Source organism: Hylaeus anthracinus, unplaced genomic scaffold, assembly GCF_026225885.1.
Source record: "Hylaeus anthracinus isolate JK02 unplaced genomic scaffold, UHH_iyHylAnth1.0_haploid 27361, whole genome shotgun sequence".
NCBI classification, from domain to species: Eukaryota; Metazoa; Arthropoda; class Insecta; order Hymenoptera; family Colletidae; genus Hylaeus; species Hylaeus anthracinus.
The window spans coordinates 51,317-68,205 of record NW_026535166.1 but is presented as its reverse complement, the minus strand read 5'-3'; the positions used below and the strand labels follow the sequence as shown (position 1 = coordinate 68,205).

At 44.2% G+C, this 16,889-nt stretch overlaps 1 long non-coding RNA gene across 1 annotated transcript in view; it reads left to right on the top strand.

The window, feature by feature from the left end:
- Positions 1–16,889, top strand: part of LOC128893347 (uncharacterized) — a 75,274-nt gene that overhangs the window by 10,862 nt on the left and 47,523 nt on the right. Inside the window, exon 2 of the long non-coding RNA XR_008461312.1 lies at positions 12,026–12,129. This is a non-coding gene — a long non-coding RNA (uncharacterized LOC128893347). The remainder of the gene's footprint in view (positions 1–12,025; positions 12,130–16,889) is intronic.

Genomic DNA, 16,889 nt, shown 5'->3' with positions numbered 1-16,889 from the left:
CGCGCAGATACCTCGCGCACAGAGCATCAGGGAATCCAATGGGCTATTCGCGAAGGTTCCGAAGTGTCCGGGGCAGCGTGACATCATCGTCGGATAAAACGGACGTCGTGGTATCGCGATAAGAGGCGGGAAGCGAGGGAAACGATGATGCTGAAGGAAGAGGGACGTTCTGGAAAGCCTACCGCAATCATCGTAAGGGGATTCGGGGATCCCTTTCGGCCGTTGCGTCATTCTGGCTGTCCCGCCTTCGCTCGAACGTTCGCTTTTTACCTCTGTTTCTCATCCCCCCCCCCCCCAACTGTCTCCGTCTTTCTCGTCCCCGTTTCTGGCGCGTGTACGTGCACGGCCAGAAGTCGCTTTAATGGCTCCACGGAGGACACAGCAGTCGGCCGAAAAAAACAATTCCAAGCTCCCAGGATCTCCTCGAAGTCCGCGCAGAATCGGTCAGCGATTCTGACGCTTTTTCTTCTCGCCCCTCTTTCGTTTTTTCCTCGATTCCCAGCCGTTCCAGCTTCGACCGTATACTTTTTACGACCACCCGCGTACCCCACGGCCAAAGAGAAACTTTCAGACCCGCGAGATATTTTTTTTCTATTCCTCTCCTCCATCCTCCTTTTTTTTTTTTGATACGTACAGTTCGGTCTCCACTGGTCGAGGAAACGTGAATTTTTCCAGGTTTAGCGATTACTTCGAGCACCTTCCAGCGGAAAATCGGCACATTATGCTATTTTCGAGTCTGGAAACGGAATCGTCGGCCGATATCGATGTTCCCGACGTTCCATCCGTCTCGATATCTCGATACGCTTCGCATGCTAGCTTCCTTTCAACCCCACCGACGCGATACCGGTTTCCTCTACGCGGAACGCGTTTAATCATCCGCCATTAAAAATGTATCATCCCAGCGATCCGATAATTTCTGTTTGAAGAGAGGGATATTAAATTAGCTTTTTTCCTGCTCCTTTCTTTTCCGTTTCTCGCCGTCGCCCGGCGATCTTTCGCGACGCTTTTAATTTATCGGTCATTTCGCGCCAGGAGCGCGCAAAAGATTTTAGACGAAATGCAGCGATATTGTTGGCGGACCGAATCGTCCGTTTGGAACAGACGTGAATTTCTGGACGGTCGAATCCTGGTTAGGTGGATTTTTGTCCCGTTCGCTACTGGACAAATTTAAAGCGTTTTTGCTTATCTAGATTATTATTTCGATAATAAAATATTGACATCGAGCTTGTTGTTTCAAAAGGAAATTTACGATCTTCTTTATGCGATATATCGTGACTCGAAAGACTGAACTTACGTTCCGGAAAGCCTACCGCAATTATCGTAAGGGGATTCGGGGATCCCTTTTGGCCGTTGCGTCATTCCGGCTGTCCCGCCTTCGCTCGAACGTGAACTTATCCCTTGATTAATTGCAGTCAATTTGAACTACGAGACATCTCGTAATCGACAATGTTAGTCTCATTTAAGGGAGGGCGCTGTCGCCAAAAGTAGCTACTAGCTAACTAGGTATCGAGAGAATAAGAAAAGCAATCTTGAAAATCTTGAAACTTTGTACTTTTATGTAGCTTTCGACGATGAATTCGATAGTGTTAACCAGAAAATGTTTGAACAATATTTTTTGCTTTTTTTTTTACAAAAATATTTCGAATCGAGCAGCGATATATCGCTCCTTGGCACTCGAAGGGTTAATAAGATACAATATCCCCCTCCTTAACCCTTTCTACTCGAAAGGTGACTCTCGGTCACCATTAGGTTCGACGCAGTAAATTAACCAGCAATAATGCTTGTTCAGCTTTAATTATTTTGGAACTCGAAGTGTCACTAAAATGATTGTCGATGAGATAAAGATGACCCAATTCTCAAATCTCGAATTAGTTTAATCTAAGCTCGGCATTCGTGGCAATAGAATGCCAAGGAAGCGTCTCGAGTTGCTGGTAGATACAAAAAGAGAAGGCCTCGAGTGCAAATGGTTAAACAGAGGTCTCGCGTTCAAACACGGGCCAAATTTTGACCACCACTGGCTCTCACTCTATATCTGTTCTTTCACAGGCGATTCAGCCACCCACGTAATCCCCTTCCCCTCCGTCTCCTTCGCAGCGATCCGCGTTTTACATATTCTTAGCAGATAAGGGCCGGGCGATCAGAGCAATTAAGATCGCCCTGGCTCGATATTTTTGATTAAGCCGCAATTCCCGCTCGGACTCGCCGCTCCCGCAGGAATCCCTCGAGCGCGGCTGGAACCGCGGCGGCCGCTGAATTTCGTGAGATAAGTTCATCTCGCTTCGGGATATCGGAGTCGTGCGTTCCGGGAGGAAGCGGCGCGGGATAAGGAGGATGGCTCAGGTTTAGGGGCGTCGGTGCAAAAGAAAGGAGGGCGAAAAAAGCTAGCAGAGAGAGCACGGAAGAGAGGACGGGAGAGTAGCGGCGCCGTGCGGGCAGGCTCCGCGAACTTTTGCAGATATTGAATATCTCGGACCATCAATCACTTCGGTGCTGCAATATCCGAAAGTATTGGCCTTATATTTGTTTCTATATCGGGCTGGGATTTATGGTTAAAGCACGTCCTTCCGCTCGGGCCTCCGGAAGTCGACGTACTCCGACCTCGCGCGCACTTATTTACGAGTTCGTGACGCGATCTCCGAGCTCGCGCGAGCGTGAGATCCCGGAAAGGGATCCGCCGGTATCAGGAATTAACTCGGCGGTGTGAAGGTTGCGTCGTTCGGTGGTTGACTTTGCTAATAAACGTTTCAACGGTTTCCGCGACGATGAGAATTCGGATCAAACGGTTGGCAAACGAGGGAGGATTGCGAACTTTGATGTACCGTGCTCAGGGCGTGTCGCTCGTCGCGGTGCATGCTTTGGCAGGGGGTTGTTCCTCGCGCGAGGCTATATCGAAAATGTACGATTAATAAATATATTCGTGGGGTTTCGATTTCGAGAATGTTGAGTTTCAAGGTTCTTTAGGTACAGAAGACACTTGGACACTGGTTAAAATTCACGGTCGTGCTTGTGTTTATAGACAATCGTTGGATTTTTTTATTTTTTTAGGATTTATGTCGAAGGCCTTCAAATTACAATAAATAATTGCGTATGATAGATTGGTGAATTCGTTCAAACAGATTCTGTTAGATTATTCTGAAAGTTCGTGGGAATTTTTAAGCGAGATCGTTATCGTTATACTTTAACGTTAACGTTATACTTTATTTGAACACGATAAATAAGACGGGTACAAAGGTAAACCTTGTACAACGTACAAATGATAATATGGAGTAAATGCCGGTAGCAGTTATCATTGTTGTCGTTTTTTTGTTTGTTTTATATGTACGTTCGCGTATACTGAATTATTTCGTGAATTTACATAAAGTTTTTGTTCAATTAATTCTTGAAAAATATCGCCGGGTCCTGGCGACATTTTACTGCGTATACGTATGCGTTAAAGTGTTAACGAAACAACGCGTCCTTTTCCATGCTCATCTTCGAATCGTTCCAACGACGATTGACAAATTCCTGGCCGATTTTTGCGCCGCTTTTGACATGGTGATTCCGAGGCAATATAGAGCGAGAGCTTCCCCGCTTCTACTCGAGAATCACCCCCCATTTCCGTCGACAGATCGCGCCAAAGTGCTTCGCATGTAGACACCGTGGAAAACGCTGGTGCTCGATAGGGAGTCGGATCTCTCAAGATGGTGCACCTTGGCACTTTGCTGTACGAGAGTTTTTTCACCCCGTCCCACGTCGTTCGGGGACATATACGCCAAGCTGTTTCTTTCTCGAGCGACTGTTAGAAAGCACGGGGCCGCCTCGCGCCTCGTTCCTCCTCGCCGACGAGGAAGAACGTCTGCGAAGGCGAAGAGATATGGCTCGCAAACCTGCTAGACGGTCGATGGCGGAAAAATGCGAGGCTGGGGAGTTCCCCGCTGAATGTTCCAAGTTTCTTTATTAGATCCGGGGTGTCCATTCGTCGGGAATGGACCAAAATACCGTGCCTCGATCCTTCTCTCGCGATGCTCGTTCCTTCTCGCTTACCCCGGGTGCTTGGCATTCGCCTTGCGAGGCGTGTTTATACGGAAATGCAAAATCTTGGGAACGACGCGAGGAGGCATGGGATAAGGGGGGCCGTGAAAACATAATACGGGATAAAGATGAAATCGTGGAGAAGTTTCGCGGGAGAGGTCTTTCGTATCGCCAAGCCAGCCTTCTTCCTCGTCAAATATTGTTCCGTATCGGCGTTCGCAGGACGGTGACCCAATATCTCCCCGTTTCCTCGTGCCTATGCGACAGAACGCTTCTAACATTTTCGAAGCAAGCGCATTCCGGCAACATGACGCCAATAAAATTCCCGACGGAACGTCGCGAGCATCGTCGAATATTGAGCACGATATGAAAAAGGAGAATCGTTTATTATGGGTTAGCAAGTATGCCGGGCATTTGCAAACGTTCGACCGCGAACACGGGCCCGCGTTATCAGCAATCAATATTAAAGGGACGTTTAATATGGACAAGACCTTTTCGAGGAGACGTTGCAAGCTTGTCGAGAACGCAGCGTTTTTTTTTAAGGGTGGGAAAGCTTTTTAATGGAAAAGGGATAAACGGGTAATTAATTCTGAGATATCGTTTTTGGTAGAAGGATGACTTCGAGTCCTTAGGCAATCGCTATCGAGTGCCAGAAACACCTCGAAGATTCCGAGTTTCGAGTGAAATTTGGCGTTTACATTTTCCAATTCCTCAATTCCTTGGAACACCTCAGGTCCCCTCTCTGTTATCACGATTCCTTTTTTGCAGTCAGTGACTGCCAGTCACGTGACGCAAACTTTGAAAAAAAAATAAGAATTTATTTTTCAACCCACAAGAAAAGAGTATCCTTCGAGTCCCATTATATCATCCTCTCGTTTCGTCGATGTTAGCGGCCTCGGATGGCAAATAGATATAATCTAATATATCCCTCCGTGGAGTTCGGTCACGGGTCAAAGGCGAGGGAGAATTTTTCGTGTTTTCTTTGGCGATACCGTCTCGAAGTAGTTCGACTCGTCACGAGCGACACGCGCGGCCCATTCTTTCGCGATATTTATTTTATCGTAATTCCGTTCCCGGGCGATGCCACGGTAAGTGGCTGTTTCGCGGTTTCGTCCAATTTCGCGTATAAGAGGAAATATTCCGCCGGGAGTTTGGAGAACTTTAAAGCCACTCTATTCTAAAGATCGGAAAAGTACCGTTCCTATGCTAATAAGAGCTTCTTCAATTATACTTTGTCCCCGGTCTTCGCGAATTGTTATTTGTCCTCCTCTCTCCGTCGTTCCTTCGGCTTGATTTCCCGGTTTTGCATAATCTAATTTCGCCTCCTTACCGGTTTCGACCGTCCACCTTTATTATAATTAGTTTATTTCCGGCGGAGGAAGTTTACGGAATATCTCATCGATGGCCAGGAGAGCTCCTCGATTACAATAATTCGGTTCACCGTGATAGCCATTTTTAAATCCCGGGAAATACGTTAAAGTGTGCGTGGTTTAAAAGTCCTTTATTTAAACCTCTTTGTTTCCGGTCCGGTTCGATATTGACGTTACAATTTTGCTCCTATACGTATACATATTTTTGTGGGAAGAAAATTGTATGCTAAGTAGTACGAAATACTTGCGTCGAGACTAACGGATGCTGTAAAAATACACGTACAGTTTTACAGCGTAATAATTATTTTATCTTTAATAAGATTCAAACTACAAACCTACAACATTTGATAAATTCAACCTTTGACTCCATTTATTTTTATTCGAGTTCAAGTAAGATAACAAGCAATCAGTTTGGTGTTATAAGACATTAGTGTCGAGACTATCGCATTCAAAAATGCACATACAGTTTTATAGAACCAACAGTGTCTTAGGGGTACCGAGAAGTAACGTCAATTCTCTTGCGTTAAATTCAAACAAGTACATTCTCAATAAATTACTATTTTTTTAATCAATTATATAATCGCCCTCGCTATCGACAGCCTTTTTCCATCTACTGCGCAAATTTACAATGAGCTGAATGAATGATAAATAACTATCGATATCACAAGAATACATGTTTCCGTAGCATCAACATTCCACCATAACAACCCAAGCCACACAACCCAGGCCGCAACGTTCGAATATAATTCGCTCGAACGACCCCTCCGTTTATTTTGATTTATGTTTTAATTAAGGTAACAAGCAAACGGGTACTTGTAATTTTTCGTGCCCGCCGCGTCTCGTTCGAGTACCTGTTCGAAAGTTTCGCGCCAGGAAACACGCCGGGGGAAAGTTCCCAATTGAAAACGACAAACGGCAAGGGATGATGCGTCTCGAAGGGCGCGAACGTACCAGCGTATAGTCGTACACGCTGCTCATTCTTTTCGTCGCCTATAAAGTCATGGCGTTCCGGCTGCGAGGCGGCCTGAAATATACGGTTCTTTTTATGGGGGTTTTTATCGCTGTGTAAACTATGCGATATCCTCCCATATCCGTTTCCGCTTTTACGGATGGGGCCCCGGGACCTTTTATCCCTCGTAGAATCGAGTTAGCTTTCCCGAGAAGATGAATTCTGATAAATCGCTCGATTCTTCTGATCTCGTTAAATAACGTTCCTCCTACCCCCTTCCCCCTTTCACTCCACCACAGTGCTTCATTATATCGCGAAAGGTGATTCGAACATCATTTCCACCTGCATGGAATCAGCGACGAACCTGGACCGACACAGTCAGGGACAAACAGTGTACGTTAACGTTTTAATTATTGTCGAGTATCCACAATGCCTCACATGGCCTGTGTCTACGTTTTTAATTCGATTAGGGTATTAAATCACGTTTAGTTGTATGTAGAAAAATGTATAAAAATATATACAGTATCACTTTTACGAACAAATACATTCTTAATATGTATAACGAACAATTTATTTGGGAACATCAAACTCGTCATTTAATTTGAACAATTTTCATAGATTGACATAAACGGTACGAATACTTATGGGATTGTTAATTAAAGGGTACGTTAGTTAAAGAAAGATCGAATTTTTGATCCATTATGGCAGCTTCGTCATTCCTGTGAAAGTTTATATAGTTCTCTTTCAAGTATCCTCTCTACTGTAATCGTGCCCAATTACGTTCCACGCATTGTTTCGGTTGAGTAATATTTTTAAATTGTCGACGGTTAGCGTACACTCGCATCTTGCCACCAACGCCCGGGGCTTTAATATTCCTTGCATAAAAATACGTTTTTACTGCTAGCGCGGTATGAATTCCAGCCCTATTACGCCGCAGTATAAAGTTATTTCCAGCGATTCGCGCCCCCATCGAGGGTCCATTTGTTCAATAATAAAATTGATATACTTCCCACTGCTCATTGTGATACATTTTGTGTTCGTTTTAATCAGTTTTGTTTCATTAAAAAATATACTTGGTGACTTCAATAGTTGCACTGTGAGTTTACACTTTGTTTTGGATTAAGACAAGTATTCGTATCTTTTAAAAAGAAAACAAATTTTAATCGAGGCTATGATAGCTGCATGTACCCTCTTCAAAATTGCTTTACACTTACAAAGAGATATTAATGCCCCAAAAGATCATATCTTCATATCTTCATACCCACTGCAGGATTCTCTCTTTATAAATTTTGAGCATGTTTCCTTAGAAAAAAAAAAATATACACGTTGAATCGAGTGACCTTCTTTTCGAAGTCGGTTAAAAAGAGGCTGATCCCAGTCTCCGCACTCAGGCTAAATTCTTCCCCCCGGCTGAAAATATCGCTCACCGGATTCCCGTCGACCGACTCTCCACCGATCCCGACGTTAACCGTGTGTAATAGTCAATAATTGCTCGATTGACTTTATCGGAATCTCAATTACCGTGTGGACCGATGCAATCAGCCTCGACCGCGGTTACCGCGACTTTCGTTGGCCTGTGTCACCGTAGAACACCATTAAATTGACCGTAGAAATAGATCCAGTCGAATATTCCCTCGCTCCGTGCCCCGTGGAAATGAAGTTCGCGTGACGGGGATGAAGTCGCCGCGCGGATATTGCTCGGGACTCGGATACGAACGGGTGGTTAGGGGATGAGGGACCAGAGATGCCCCCCCCCCCTCCGTAACTCCGACGCTTCTGCGGCTAACAGTTGCGTCGAACTTTGATAATCTATATCGCTTACAGTCCGTGTCTCGACACCCGGCCACCTCGACAGAAAAGTTCCGGATTCGGAGGCTGCCGTTTCTTCGAATTTCTTCGCCCTACCTCCACTGGTGTATCTCGCGGAGATCTGGACTGGCGGCTGCAGTCGCAATCTGACGCAAACTTGCTGTTTGGAGGCACCATCGTTTCTTTGATAGGCGATAGAAAGGGTTCCGAGCGAGAAATTCTTGGTTACGAGGTGCCACGAGTGTGATCCTGTGATAAGAGTCAAGGGGATTTTCTACTATTGCATTTTAAAAAGTAAACTGTATTTGGGAATTTTTTGAAGGAAAAGTGTAGAGTATATTCAAATAAAGTACATATTTATATTGCGTTAATATAAATTACAGGAGTTATAAAATATACAGGATGGTCCAGGTTTAGTGTAACAACCGTAGTGTAAGAATCGTCTCAGCTAGACCACTGAACCACTATTTCCTTTGCAAAAATGTCGAATTACTAATAATTCAGAAACGAAGTACCATCTGACAATTTTGTAAAGGAAATTGCGATTCAGAATAGTCTCAGCTACCCCCATTTTCGGTTCTTACACTAACTTTAGGACACACTGTATAGTCCCATAAGTATTCATGCCCTCTATGTTTTTTTGAAGAGAGTTCAAATTAAAAGATACGAGAAATTAATTAAAAAAAAAAAAAAAAAAAAATCAGTTTCTGCCCGTCAGGGCACGGCGATGAACAGGTTACGCTTCGTTCTATGCGAAGTGCGAGCGGGTGCGTACGATAAGGGCCACGTAATGAATGGAAACTCGATTTTAATTTAGCCCCGGTGGCAGTTCCGCCGACCCGTCGTTTTAACATATTTATGCAGGTCAGCGTCAGCTGCGAGCCCACCGGCACACCGGTGAAAAATACCGTCGATAAACTACCGTGGCTTAGCACGCTCGAAAATAATTGTAACCCGCGTTACAGACATTTCAATGTGCCTTCGTCCATCTTCCTAACGAGATTATTACCAGCGTTTACCGCGCTATTAATATCGCCCACTCTTATTCCCGCGTCGAATTTACATATTTTCGTGTTCCACGCGACCGACTAATTTCCGAAATAATTCGTTACAGAGGGGAGCGGAACCTCTACGCGATTTTGTGGGTCATCGAGTCCGAGATCTGTTTCGCGTTTGTGAGTTTCGCTGGCGGAGGCACGAGCCGAAGCTGCAGTTAATTCCGCGTGGGGGCAATCAGTGTCAAAACCGCGGGGACAAAAGTAGAGGATCCTCTTCAGGTCTCGAGCACTGGCTTGGACAAATTTATCCTACCGCCATGAAATTGGCCGACGTCGTTCGCTTTCTTTATGCGAAACAGCAGTTTTTCTTGAGAATCTTCGAATCATTTTTTTGAAACTCATGGGGAGCTGTTTGGCGTAGTTTGGGCGCAGATGTTTATGCATCGATGGCAAGCAGAAATAATAGTGGTAGTTTTCGGCGAGGGCAGCAATATTGAGTACAGTTAATGTACGCAGTGTCTACACGGAAATACTATCTGAGTAGATTTGTGAAAAAGTTAAAAATAATGTATTCACCGAGATCGGTGTAAGAAACACTTTATGAACCATTTCAGGTTTTGACCCATACGGAGAGGGAGTTAGTTAAGGGTCGAGATGACCACCGTTGAAATCGTCAGGGTGAAGGGCTACCCATGATAAAAAAATCAGCCCGAGGTTTCCCAATTTTCTTAAACTCAACCGAATTAATTCTTTTAGTTCCTCAATGAAAATTTCTGTCATCCATTTCTGGCTGACGTGGCGATCAACGCGTTAACCCGAAATTTTCTTGGCCCACCTGGACCTCCGTGCAATCGATTCTCGTATTTCGCCAACGTTTCTCGTTCAAACTGCAGCTTCCTCGAGCCTTTCTCCTCTCTCGATTTCAATATGGCACGGACCACGAACATCCTTCTCGATGCCGGCCACGAATACGCGATCCCCGATGATCAATTTCGTGGAACGTTTTTGACGTATACGTTTCACGATTCAATCGCGCGAGGAGGAAACTTGTAGCGCCGGTCCAATCTTATTTCTGTCCGCGGGACGCGTTTCCGTTGCTATCCGGAGGCGATGCTGGTCGCGTGTACGCTATCAGGGACGCGGATGGTAGGTCGGGAGAGAAATAGAGGGCCATTCCGGGAATCATACTGGATATCGTCGTCCAATCGTACGGTATCTCCATGTTCGTTTATCCTATTCCCTTCCTGTCCCGTCCCCGGTCTCGCGCCATCGGTTCTATCCGACATTCATCGAGCGCGTGTAATACCCTGGCCGCTATTCCGAACCGTTTCTCAAAGCGTGCACGTGTCCCGTGTTTCCAGCGGCGCGATTTTGTTAACCACTTGCGCTCCCAACTGTTTCGCGGACACGCGTGACCAGATCCGGGCTTCGAAGTTGAGACTGGATTACGCTGGTTCGTGCGAAGCGTTCGGTAGAGCCATATGGGAATAGCCGACGCCATCTTCGGTCGACATCAATATGGACAAATTTGAAACATTCACACGTACTAGACGGAGAAATGAATCCTGAGGCTTTCGAGAATAAACTTATCATTTAACACGTTCATTGCCAGATAAATATTCTTGAAAATTTCAGCTAGAATCTGACATTATTTAGAATATTGGAATATACGTAATCGAACGTTTGTCGTGGTATTTATTTTTGTAACTTGGAGGAAAAAGGATCCTGCTGTGGGAGATAGTTTTCGCTTGGAGAAGTCAGTTGACAAGTTGTTAACAGCTTATCGACTGGCTATTTCAAGCGAAAACTATCTTCCGCAGCAGGATCCTTTTTCCTCCAAGTTACAAAAATAAATACCACGATAAACGTTTGATTACGTAGACTCTAATAGTCTAGCGCGTAGCCTATGCTACTGCGGCTGACTAACGCGTCGCCATACTACTGCGGCCGCCGAGCGCGTAGCCTATGCTACTGTGGCTGTAGCGCGTTTAATTCGACACGTTGATCGCCACGTCGTCCATATATGGGCGACAGTGCTTTCCATTGAACTAAAAATATTAATCCTGAAAGTCACATAAAAATCAAAGAAAATGAATTCTAACGAAATACTCCAATTTCGACGACGTTTCAAACACAAATACCCGAATAAATGTTTGATCATGTAGTTTCTAATAACTTATAAACAAAGTTTGATCACAGTAGAAATGTTCAAGAGTATCAATCTGGCAGTCAACGTGTTAAAAACTAATTTAGTATATATGATACCGGTGTTGGTGAAAACTAGCGTTAATGATGTCCCTCCTGTTCCATTTTTCATGGATTCCATTTTCCTAGGTCTCTATGGGCAATGGCGACCCGAGGGAACACCGCAACCTGTAGAAAACCGCGTTATAGACATTTTCCATGCGTACGAAGAGTTCTTCGTATCTCATTTCATCGTTATGTACGCGACAGGTTTTACCATGAATAGAGACGTATGGGGGATGGAATTGATCGAACGAGCCAATAAATCTGTTCCCCGTGCGAACTGAAATTGTGTTTGGTGCTTTATACACGCTTTACACTTGCTCGCGTTCTTTACGTTCGATCATCGGAATTTATAGCGGGCACACTTTCCGCTTATTCAGATTGGCGTTTGTCGTTTTATTCGTTTTATTATCGGCCGTACACCGCTCGCAAAAGCACCGGGGATCGCTCTTTAACTTTTTAGCGATAAATAAATAATAACGTCCACGGTTTCTCTGTTAAATGGGTCGATTCTACGCATTTGTTGGGATTTGATCTACGCATTTAATCTACGTGTTTGTATCGGGGATACGTAGAACTTTGAAAGCCGTAGTCGATATTCGATTGTTAGAAGGGAATGTGAGAATCGATTTTATTTGCAGGACAAAGGCCTGGCGTTCGGCGGAGGTTTCCGTGGATCGAGGTACAAGCGCCGACAAACGTGTGGAGACCACTTCAGACCAGTTTCCGCATAGTAGTTACGCAGGTACGTTCGATTCGCAGTTACTTTTCTTCGTATCTTATATTTACGCGTTCGTGCAGATTATGTGTTTGATATTCAACCTGTTCAAACATACCGAATATTAAATATTAAATACCCGTTACAATTTTATTTCACTGCGAGAGCGAGACTACTATAAAGTGTGTAATAGAATTTTTTATAATTTTTTAGTAGAATGTAGGTAAAAGGTATTAAAATTATAGGAGAAACGAAAGAATAGCAGAAAAATTGAAGAAGAAAGTTCTCACGTTGCGAAAATTGCATGTTGTTGTCCAAAATAATCCCAGACAATTTCAGAAATTTAAGGAAGAAGATTTTTGCTCAACAAACATTATTCTATAATTAGTCAACATATATTTCTGCCAACTCTAGCGCGTCAATAAGAGATCTATCTAACGTTCATACTGCCTCAGTTAAAAGAAAAGAACGAAACTGAATCGCTTGCGAGTTCTCCGCCGCTTTGACTACCGGGTTGCGTTTCAGCTCGCTAACCTCAATTCGGATCTATACACTGAAAATTGATTGGTAAACGTACCGCGGTCGCGGAAACATGTCGCCGTTTTCGCGATACCTCCCGTCAAACGAAGGGGGTTTCTAATGAAATCTTAATTTCGCGAAATTACGGACGCCGTTTCACGGTAACGAGGGAACAGAGAAGGGTTTCGCCGTTTATTGGGCCCTCTTTCCGCGCTCTTAAGGGAGGAAACGCGGGCAGCGAGCATAGCTGCGTTCAATGGATTCTTTGCGCGTTTCTACGCGAGCCAATTAATTTGTAATTACCGTGCGATTCGTTAATTTTGTACGTTCCGAGAGAGGTATCCGTAAGGCCAGCGAGAATCAAGGCGGCGGGGTTTCGAAAACAAAAGGTTACGTGCCAATTTTGGTGATTTAATTATAATTAAGCTGGCTGCGTAGTAATAATAACAGCGGAGTGCGGAAGTACGTACGTCCGAGTAATGTGGAATGTTAACCTACGCTGTCGCTATTTTGAACTGGTATTTGATTGGACACGGTAGTGGCGTTTATTCTTTGTTCCAGGTAGTTTCATAGCTGAATGTAACCAAAGCAAACGGGGCTCGCGGGGCGATTAATTTGCGGGATAAATTATGCGACAAAAATATTTCTATACTTCGTTTGGGGAAAGAATGTCTCTTTTTATTATCCATCTGCACTCGAGGCCTTTTTTCTGGTATCTACCAGCAACTCGAGATGCTTTCTTAGCATTCTATTGCCACGAATGCTGAGATTATATTGACTTCTCGAATGAGATCTCTAATTTGAGATTTGAGAATCAAGTCACCGTTGCCTCAACGATAATAATTTTATTGGCACTTCGAGTTCCAAAGAAATTAAACCTAAAGAAAATCTAGTGGTGACTGAGGGAAACCGAAACATTTTTCCGGATAATCAATATTTTCGAAGATATTCGACTGGAACGCTTTATAATTTCCACCCTGTATGTGAATAGGCTTATACATGTACATATTTATATATAAATATCATATATTTATACAAACATACGTATACAAATCATACACTTGGAAACATTAAACCTACCATTTAATTTAAACAAATTTTCTCAATGGACACAGATTCTACAAATGTTTATGGGACCGACTGTAGGTTGACATTATCAATGTATCGCCATTTTATAGGTGATAAATAATCCTAGATGACGTCTACGCGATACACGATTTTCTAAAACGCGAATATCTACAAACCGCCCGTTCGCAATCCCAACACCATCGTTTCTCTAAATGTCGACAACTCTACAAAAAACTCTATCGCGTTCATTTTTGAAATTCTCGACACCACGCAAGTTCGAGTGGAGTCGAAAGGTAATTCCTCGCACCGCTCGGTTACGTTTTAATCCAATATACCGTTATTCCTCGGGCATCGATAGAATTCATTTTGAACATCCATCGTCCGAGTCCAGTTTGAAAAAGATCGACATCCCCGATATCGAGTCTCGTATATCACCGGTACGTTTCGGGTGAATCGGGTTTCGCGTAATTTTGGCCGGTTCCGTAATAAAATTACATTCGGAAAAAGGAAGGAGAACGGCCCCAACGAGCAGTTGCCATTATTCCCCAGGGGGGCCGGGAGGGGGTTATTAATTTCGGACGTTTAATTAAATCTCGGCCGATATTCGAAATTTCTTGTAAAGGATCGGCGACGCGAGCGACGCGTGCTCGATTCCAGAAAGCCCCGGCAATATTTAATTTTAATGGCCGCACCTAGCGCCGGACCGACTGATATACGAGCGTGTCATTCGAGGGAACGCGTGTGCGCGCTGCGACGTTATACACGCTCGCCTTCGGTAGAGTTTATTTGGCGTCGCGCCAGTATTTGGCCCCGTAGCTGGCCCTATTCACGATTGGTCGGACGACGCTGCCATTTTCGAACAATCGCTCACGATCCACCCTCGTCTCTGTCCTTATTTTATACCTGCGTCCACGTACCATTCCACCCCCGCTGCTGCATGGCACAGTCGGGGCTGTGCGCGCGTATAATTCCGTTCTTTCGGGACGTACCCCCGCGTATTATTCGCTTATTTTGTTGTCCGTACACGTCGAACGCTCCCTCCAACACCGGACCATTCCTGGCATGTGTGTTTCTCTTCGTCGGCCAGGCACGGAGCGCGGAATTGGAAGGACAGCGCGCAACCTGGCTCGGAGCGTACACAACCCAGAGGAATACGGGAGAAAATAAGGGAAATCCTTTTGTGCCTTTTGCTCCTTACACGTAAGGGCATATACGTGTTCCACGACCGGGGAACCGGTGTCCGGGGTCTCTCGTATATTGCTCGACTTAGAATCGCGTGTCTTTAGAGGACAGTCTTATTGCCGTGGCGGACGTCAGGGGCACGGTCTAGAGGCGCTTCCGTGTCTCGTGATTTTTGCGTCCCGGGGAGTATTGCCGAGTTCATTGCATCTTTCGAGTTCCTTGGGTTTGATTAAAACCGTCGCGTGCAAAGGGAGGTGTTTTTAAACAGGGAGTGAAGGAAATCCATGGTGAAAAGGTTGGATGAATTTTTAATAAAGTTCAGTTGAAGGTATATCCATTGTTATGTATTAACACTACATGGTATACTATCTTAAATTTATAGAAATAGAAATGCAAATAAAGGTATTGGATTGTGCATAAGAATCTGTGCAAAAGCAAAACTGTATAAAATATCACCAATAATGTTGCCCTTTCATTTAAGTTTCATAACAAACCGGAGATGTCTATGCATTTATAGAAAATAGAAATGTTAAATTGTGTATATAAGAATCTGTTTAAATAGCAGAACTGTATAAAATATCACCGATATTGTTGCAATCTCATTTAAGTTTAATAACAAGCTGGGGATGTTTATGGATTTATAACGAACAGAAATGTTAAATTGTGCATAAGAAACTGTTTAAATGCAAACCTGTATAAAGTGTCACCAATAATATTGTACTTTCATTTAAGTTGTATTTCTTCTTCCGTACTTATAAAAATATGAATTTCCTCAAACATCTCCCGTCTACCGATAAATACATTCACCAGCAATAAATGGCTTCCAACGAAGAAACTAAAAGAGAGAATGTAGGGATATCCGTCGAGAGGATGTAGGGCGATGGAGTGAGGGCAATTGTAAGTTTCCTCGTTTCCGCAAGAAAAATGTTATTCGTCGGATAAGTATTTTATCGTTCCCTGAAAAATTTCTAGGACCGTCCACAGCCGAGATTCGATTGTCTCTCTTCACCCCGATGGGGGGAGGAGGAGCGTTGGCGCGTAAGGGCTGCAGGACGAAAAAGAGGCAATTTAAGAGGAGGAGCAAAAGAAGGACACGGATGAAATACGATGGTCGAACACGAGCTGTAAGAGCACTTTCTTCGCGGACCTATGAAAACATAGTTTCCTCCGCGATCCGACACGTGGCGTACCAGATAACCATTAATATCGCCTCAACCTGTACGTTTACTTTAATATCTCGTCCGAGGTGAAGCTCGACACGGTTAATGTTATTTCTATTGAAACACCAGCTCTCGTGTTGCGCAAAACGGAACGTGGAAATGCTTGATACCTTTACGGTTACTGGAAATGGGATATACCGAAATAATAAAATACTAAATTTATTAATGAAGAGTCGTTACTAAACTGTCACGAATAAGATGAGATTTTTTTTTTTTTAAATACTGTATAAGTGCAAGACAGAATTGACTGGATAAGTGGAAGACTATTACCACCACTGGGAGAGGGTTCTCCGTTGACGTTTTCACTCTCTGTCCTTTTTTACATTCGACGACTTGAGCCAAATGTAAACACAGGATAGAAATCTCGACAACTTCGAGCAATTTGAGACTGCCGAGAATTGACTATATTATCAATCGCAGTGTACCCTAAGCGTGCATCCCAAGCTTGTATCCTAATTCCTCGTTTATCGGCGAAAGAGTCCTAGAAATCCGATAACAATCCACCGTCTCCAACGGCGTCATTTAACGCCAGCCAATCCCCTGGAATCTCGTCGCTAGTCAAACGAATTTTCATAAAGTAGAAATCATCGGTTAGCTCAATCTGGTACGTCGTCCCGGTGTATACCGTGGCCACGCAGGCGGAGGGAGATCCGATAAACCTCTTGCAATAGCACGAAGGCAGCGACAACAAGCTGATATCTACGGATTACGGGCACACCGTATATATTTTATCCATGCTTCTCTACGCCCTCGCGTACACTGTCGCTCAAAAGTATCCGGACACTTGCGAGATACATG